Source organism: Paroedura picta, chromosome 14, assembly GCF_049243985.1.
Source record: "Paroedura picta isolate Pp20150507F chromosome 14, Ppicta_v3.0, whole genome shotgun sequence".
Taxonomy (NCBI): Eukaryota; Metazoa; Chordata; class Lepidosauria; order Squamata; family Gekkonidae; genus Paroedura; species Paroedura picta.
The window spans coordinates 16,919,299-16,926,979 of NC_135382.1; the positions used below are offsets into that span (position 1 = coordinate 16,919,299).

The window sequence follows — 7,681 nt, forward strand, 5'->3', positions numbered from 1 at the left end:
TGCTGTTCAGCTCCATTTTTATTGCCCTCTTTTCCTTGTAAAGGAGTCACTAAAGTCTCTGCAGCAAGTGCTGAAAGAGGGATGCCAGAGGATGGAAGGAAGAGAGAACTAAGATCCAAATAAGGGGACTACTTGCTAATTTGCAGATGACACCAAACTGGGAGGAGTAGCAAACACCCCAGAAGACAGAGACAAAGTTCAACAAGATTTGAACACGCTGGAAAAGCGGGCAAATGAGAACAAGATGCAATTCAATGAGGAGGAATGCAGAGTTCTACATCTGGGTCCAAAAATGAGAAGCATGCTTACTAGAAGGGAGATACATTTCTGGGAGGCAGTGTGTGTGAATGACTTTATTGCTAGTGTGTATGCGTGTGCGGTAACATGGTGCTTTCTGCAGCAACTGGTCAAATGTCACTTGCAATCAAAACCAGAGTGAATGAATGAAAATGCATGCTGTCCACCATTCAAAGTTATAGCCATCACCAAATTTTCTCTAGTTTTTTTTTTTTTGAGGATTTTGATTTTTGCACTTCAAAAATAAAACTTGGCAAATTTCATCTGCGTGCAATTTCATTTCAGTGCCCCCTGAAATGGTTAGAGAAACGGTTTGCCCACCGTTCTTCAAAAATTTCTTATTGCCCTTGTTAAGTCTCTGGGTTCAGAAGTCACAGGCTTCTGAACCCAGGCCTCTTCTGCGATTTGTCTCTTTATTAACACCGAACACTCAAACCCAATAAGCCTTTATACCAGGGGTAGTCAAACTGCGGCCCTCTAGATGTCCATGGACTAGAATTCCCATGAGCCCCTGCCAGCATTTGCTGGCAGGGGCTCATGGGAATTGTAGTCCATGGACATCTGGAGGGCCGCAGTTTGACTACCCCTGTGTGTCCTGCCAGAAAACCTGATTGGCTCTTACTGGGGCCTTGTGATTGGACCTAGGCTAATGCATTTAATTAGTTACACCAATAAGGAGAAATGGTTCCTGACTTTACAATTCCCTGTTTTGAAATACCCAGCAAGCATGGCTCAGTAACCACATCCACAAGAACCCTTATCTGGCAACCTAAGTGACAAATTCAAGTTGGCTCAGAACCAGCTCTTCCTCCTTCCCTTGACTTCTGGTTGCCCTGGGAGCCCAAGAAAACAGGGAAGCGGCCCTGGGTGAGCAGGCAAGGCAAGAATGAGCAGGAGTCACTCCAGACACAGCAGCCAACAAGGGCCTACTTGAGCTCCCATGGGAGAAGCACCAACTGTTTCCCTCGTGCTGCTCAAGCCAAAAGTTCTGCTCCTTCACAGGCCGGGTGCCTTACGGTGGACTACAAAAACGGCACAGTAAGCTCCCTCGTGTTTGCCAACACCATCATCCGGCTTCTTCTGGTCATTTCTCCTAACATGAGTTGGTCCAGCTGGATTGGCTACCAAGGGGACAGTCAATTGGGGAACCTGGTTCCCCCGGCCATTGGGCGAGGTCCAAAGAACAAACATACGATGGTGGTTGTTAGATCCGTGGGTCACGGAACACGGAGGCACTGAACTGATTGGATTCTTGGCAGATCCCACTACAAATCTACTGCCTCCCACAGAGTGGCCCGCAAGCCCCGAGGCAATCAGTGGCTCAGGATTACGATCCTGCCTCGGACCTCAAGCTCAGTCCTCGGCAGTTCTGCCTACACAGCAGTGGTGCTCCCCCCTTGGTGGAGGGAAGGGCTGTCATGTCCCAGCTGACTTACGCCGACCCCTGGTGGGTTTTCAGTGCAAGAGACCTTCAGAGGTGGTTGCCTGCCTCCTGGGCCTATTCTGCACACAATAGATAATGCACTTTCAATGTACTTTAGAAGCAGATGCCAAAGCACATTGAAAGTGCATTATCCTATGTGTCCGGAATGGGCCCTGGCCTCCCAACTAAATCTTGACCAGGACTGACCCTCCTTTGATTCCAAGGCTTGACAAGACCAGGCTAACCTGGGGCATCCTGATCAGGGGTCTACCCATCACACTTTTACAAGTATCCTTCATGATTCACTCTGCACCTCTGCCAGAACAGCTGTCCTGAGTCCACTGCATCCACCACACAGAGGCAGGTGTAGAGCTTGTACATCCCCAGCACGTTTTGCCCATCTGCAGCCCAACACACATAAATGACAGCACATCCTCCCGGCCTGAGCACAGACAGGGCAGGTGATCCCCAGCAGACCATGCTACAGTCAGCTGCCCCTTTATGAGCGAGGGACCATTCGGGAATGTGGAGAGGAGAGCAAGGGGCATTTTGCCCAGCCCCCTCCAGATGGCACTCCAGCTCTCCCACCCGCTGCAACTTTATTGAGGCCCTTAGAGGTGACTGTCAAGTTACGACACAACTTTGCTACACAATCACTCCTGGAATCTGCACCCCAAGCATCCCCTGCCCCTCCAGGTGGAGCCCAGCTTGGCAGGGCAGGGGGTGGGCAGGACTTTCCAGCTCTCACCTGCCTGCCTCCAACGTTTTTGCCTGGAATTCAGCATGCCTTTGCACTGCCCAGGACTGAAGGGTGGTCGAGCCAATAAAGATGAAAAGTATCTCAGCCAGGAAACAGCCTCACCCTCTGGCCCTTTCAGGTCTGCTCGGAGGTCACTCCTAGACAGACACCCCTCGGCTCCCACCCCCTGCAGTTCATAGAGCTCCAAGTGCTCTGCAGCTACAAAGCCTCCAATTGCCAACTCCTGTTTCTGAACTTCCTGGAGATTTGGAGTAGGGCAGCCAGGCTGTGAGGCCACAGAGTCAGGCATGCCAGCCTCCAGGTGGGACCTGGGGATCCCCCAGAATTTCAGTATCTCCAGAGATGGGTTCCCCTGGAGAAGAGGGATGCTTTGGAGGGGAGAGCCCATGGTGTGCCCCCCCACCGGAGGTCCCTATCTCCCCCAAGCTCCGTTCCCAAACCTCCAGGAGTTTCCCAAAGGGATCTGGCAACCCTACCCACTTTATCCCCGGCCAGTGGGGATTTCGGAAATCTACCCAGCGCCTGCTCCCCCAAAGCTCCCCTCCAGAGGAACTGACCGTCCGCTGTCTTCCCCGGGAGAAGTCCGGACCCCAGCTGGGGCTTACCCACACCGGAGCATCCCGAGATCTGGCCTCGCAGACCCCCTGGGCGCCCCGACCCCGAACTCTGGTTGGAGCTCCCCTCGGAGGCTTTTCCCCTCCCTCCCTCCCGAGGCTGGCGGCGAAAGAGCCGGCCGGCGGGCGCCTTTCGCCACGTGTGCGCCGCTTTCCTGTTCACACGTGCACGCGGCGGCGCAACCCCCGGGCTTCTCGGCAGCAGCCGCTAGCTCGGCCACAGGGTCGGAAGGGCTGGGCTCGCCTTGCAACCCGCTGCTGCCGTCGCCGCCGCCCCGGGCTGGCTGCGGGGGTTCAAATCCCGGCTCCACGCTCCTCCAGGGCCAGGCAGCCGGCGGCGGCGGGAGAGGAGCTGCCGTCCGCCGCGCCCCGGTTGCAAGGGGCGGTGTGCGCGGGAGCAGGGCTGGGGGCCGGGGAGCGGCCGCTTTCTCCGCCCGTCGGACTCCCGCTAGGCGCCCCCAGGCCGGCGGGGCGAGGCGTCGGGCTGGGCCGGGCGGCCTCGGGGCTTACCGTGCGAGGCGGGACCGGAGCGCCTTTCCCGGAGCTGCAGGAGCGGGCGAGGCAGGAGGCAGGAGGCGAAGCGAAAGCGGCGCGGGCGGCGGCGGCGTTTTCCTGGCTGAGCAGCGCCGCCCCGCTCGGCAGCCAACCGGATGTGTCTTGGGCGCCAGCGGCCGCCAACCCGCGCGACTAGAAGGAGCCGCCGACCCGGCGCGGGGAAAAACGAAACCCAAAGAGGAGAAGCCGCTTTCCCGGGCGCGGAACCCCGAGCGGCCCGGCCGCCTGTCCCAGCCAGGGAAGGAGCCGGGAGAGGGTCGCTGCGCCCCCTGCCCGGCGAGAAGGATCCTGCCCTGCCCTCACCCCGCTTTGAAACGCCCCGAGCCCCACGCTGGCCGCCCAGGGATTGATTGACTGAAGCATAAAGTCGCATGAAGCAGCAGCTGCCTTTGCCCTTTTGAAACATCCAAAACCAGCGGAGTCCAACATTTGGGCCAGTTGGAGCCCGCGATGTCCGACGGCCGCAAGCTGCTCCTTACCTGGGACGCGACCCGTCAGGAGCGCTGAGAACGCAGCAAACGGAGCCGGCCTGGCTCTGCGGCGCAAGTGGCCCGACGCCGCTTCATTATCCGGCGGCAGCGCCTTCCCGCCCCACCTCTGTTGTTGCCACCTCCGTTAATCCTCTGGCGAGCCCAGTGATGGTTGTGTGGGAGGCAGACAGATTATCTTCTGTTGACTGATGGGGCAAGAGATGAGAGGTGCCTGGCTTAAGGCCTGGCGGGATGTCAGTGTCGGGCACAGCATCCTGTTACTGCAGATTAGGGGCCAAAGAAACTGTAATGTCCCAGGAGGGTCGGGAGGGAAATCCCTGGCTGTGATTGGCTGTGCTGCTCTGCGGTCACAGAATGGGTGCTGGCTGCTATTGGCTGGGCTGGGCTGATCTGAGAGAGAGAAAAAACGCTTGCTCTAGGGTTAAAAAGAAAGGCGGTCTTCTTTTGGGATTCATTCTGTGATTGGCCAATCCCAAAATTCACTTGTTGCTTTGGAATAACCGGCCACCCCTTGGACTTTGAGGAATTTCGTGGTGGGGAAACCATAGGCACGGATGGTCTGAGCCAACCTTGTGCCAGGGGGTGGCATGGCAGGCAGGAGGAGGGGGCAGAAGAAGAGGAGGAGACCTTAAAGAGGAGACCTGAAAGCCAGAGGCTGAGGGAAGCAGGAGGACTTAAGAGGGAGGTTGGTAGTAGCCCAGATCAGTGAGCAGAAGGTGATGGTGGGTTGAGGCTGGGGCGGGGAGAGAGACAAACTAGGGGAGAGGTCTGGAGCTAGAGAGGTGAGGATTGCTGAAGAAGAAGATCTGCAGCTTACAAACGCCTTTCCCTTCCTCTCCCCACAACAGGCACCCTGTGAGGGAGGTGGGGCTGAGAGAGCTTTAAGAGAACTGCTCAGCGAGAACAGTCCTTAGAGAACAAGTCTACCCAGGTGACTGCGTGTGGAGGAGTGGGAAATCCACTCCGGTTCTCCAGATTAGAATCTGCCACTCTTTAACCATTACACTATACTGCCTCCCGAAGCTTGCAGGGTGATTTGAACTGGATCAGTTGAACATGTGATTAAAGTGGGTAGCCTGAAATAGCACAATAAAAATAGAGTCCAATAGCACCTTTAAGACCAACAAAAATTCATTCAATTGATTAAATCTTTGTTGGTCTTAAAGGTGCTATTGGATTCTACTTCAGTTGAACGTTTGGCATTGACCCGCACACAGAAAGCAGGAAAACCCAAACAGAAACCCCGGTCTTTCTTTCACATATTTAATATTCTGCATGCAATTGCTAACTGTCTCCAGAGACCATCAGAGATAAACAGCTGTTGTGCCTGGCGGATGGCTGGCTGTTTGCTGGGAAGTGAGATCAGGAGGGGGGGGGGAGTCACAGTGCATGTATATCTGGCAGCAAGTGCATCTTCTCCAAGGGCAGAAGCAGAGGCTCCTACCCCTCAAGGCCACAATCTTATTGGTTACAGCTGAAAGAACAATGTCCACACTGATTTGGCTTCCTTGATGATGGGAGGTCCTCCTTGCTTGCTCTTCAATGCTTTGCTCCTTAATTAATTAATACTGCTGAATCAGGAAGGTTTTCGAGTCATGGGGAGCCGGGAGTGGAGGCAGAAGCCAAAGAATATGCAGATCGATCAATCAAAATCTGCTCAGGATCCCTGCCACCCCCCAAATCCAACTTTTCCACCATGGCCTGATAGAGCACTGCCCGGTAAGATTGGAGACCAGAGCCCTGTGGGACCACAGAGCTTCTAGGACAGAGTTTTTCTGCTGGGTTTGTGGTCGAGGCTTGAGGTACATCCAAATCCCTGCTTAAATCCACCAAGCTGGCCTTCGTAGTCTATGCCAGGCTTTCTCAACCAAGGTTTGGTGAAACCCTGGGGTTTCTTGACAGCCCTGGAAGAGTCTCTCAAATGTGTGGGAGTTAATTGATTTGTTATATATATATATATATATATATATATATATATATATATATTAATGTATTACACATTGAATGGGAGAGATGACAGTAAATGGTCATATTCACCTCCGCCCCCCAGTGGCCAATGATAAGCCGGGAGGGAATGGGAAGAAGAGGGCCCCCGAGTGGACATGTCCGCAGCTCTGCTTCCCAACCAGACTCAACACCAGGGGTAGTCAAACTGCAGCCCTCCAGATGTCCGTGGACTACAATTCCCAGGAGCCCCTGCCAGCATTCACTGGCAGGGGTTCCTGGGAATTGTAGTCCACGGACATCTGGAGGGCTGCAGTTTGACTACCCCTACTCTATACAATTACCCCACTACTGGGGTTTCTCGAAGCCTGAAAAATGTCTCAGGGATTTCTCCACAGTAAACAAGTTGAGAATGCCTGTTCTACACACTGCCCCTTCTTCTTCTCTGGGCATGATAACATCAGGCAGACAGTTTTATAATTTTGTATTTCAGTAATTTTGGGTTTTCCTTTTACATAGCTGAAAGTTGAGATTTTATATTTTAAATTATGTGACATTTTAAATCAGGGGCAGTCAAACTGGCAGGGGTTCATGGGAATGGTAGTCCATGGATATCTGGAGGGCCGCAGTTTCTACCCCTGTTTTAAATGGTGGTTTTTTACCTGCTGTAACTCCTCCTGAGCCTTCAGAGAAGGGCAGATTAAAAATAAATAAATCCCTCTATGTCCTGGCAGATAGCATATTTCAAGGGGGAGGGACAACATGCCAGATACCTTGTCCCATAGGTCGTGTGCCTGGTCAGGACCAGAATCAAAGGCCTTGCTTGCCATCCCCCTGGAATCCAGGCAAAGCTGATGGCCAGAGCTTCTCCTCCTTCTCTCAATGATAGATCAGGCTGAACCAGATGCAATTATATGAGGAAGGACCTGAGACAAGAGCTCACCTGGGGCATGTCAACCCAGCCAGAAGACCTCTGTATTAGTTGGATTCAACTTCAGCCGACTCCGCTTGGGCCAATCAGCCACCACCTCCAGGCCAGCATACTCAGGAGCGTGGACAGATGGCCATCCATCAACAGATACAGCTGGGTGTCATCGACATATTGGTGACACCCTAGCCCAAAACTCCAGATTAGATATAACTGTTAAACATCATTGGGGAAAGAATGACTCCCTGCAGAAGGCTACAAGTTAAAGCATACCACTCTCTCCTACCACCTCACCCCAGAGAAAGGACTGTGGCCATTTCAGGGCCATGCCCCATATCCCTATGTCGGTTAGGCGTTTGGCTACTATCCCATATGTTAAATGCTACCATAAGATCTAATAGAATCAGCATCACCAGCCTGCCTAGATCCAGCTTTCTCTGGAGATAGTTTGTGAGGGCATGTTAATAAAGAGAAAACTATTTTAAAATGCTAATTTTAAACAATATAATGTTTAGCACAGAGACCTCTACTTCTGCACACACACAAAGTTGCAGCATTTCTAACATGAAACACTAGGCATTCACTTTAAATTAAGAAGACCATTAAAACAGTCAACAGGAGGAAAATATCAAGCCAGTTTCTCATAACATTAAATAAATAATTTCCAGT

The 7,681-nt window shown here is 53.0% G+C and overlaps 1 protein-coding gene across 3 annotated transcripts in view; it reads right to left on the reverse strand.

The window, feature by feature from the left end:
- Window positions 1-4,394, reverse strand: part of FAR2 (fatty acyl-CoA reductase 2) — a 106,585-nt gene extending 102,191 nt beyond the window's left edge. The window contains exon 1 of one of the 3 annotated variants that reach the window (XM_077310686.1): window positions 4,129-4,394. The gene's annotated coding sequence lies outside the window, so the exon portion shown is untranslated. Of the gene's footprint in view, window positions 1-3,085; window positions 3,103-3,604; window positions 3,882-4,128 lie in introns of those variants that run through there. The other 2 variants (XM_077310685.1, XM_077310688.1) reach the window with 2 other exon arrangements.
- Between the last annotated feature and the right edge of the window lie 3,287 nt (window positions 4,395-7,681).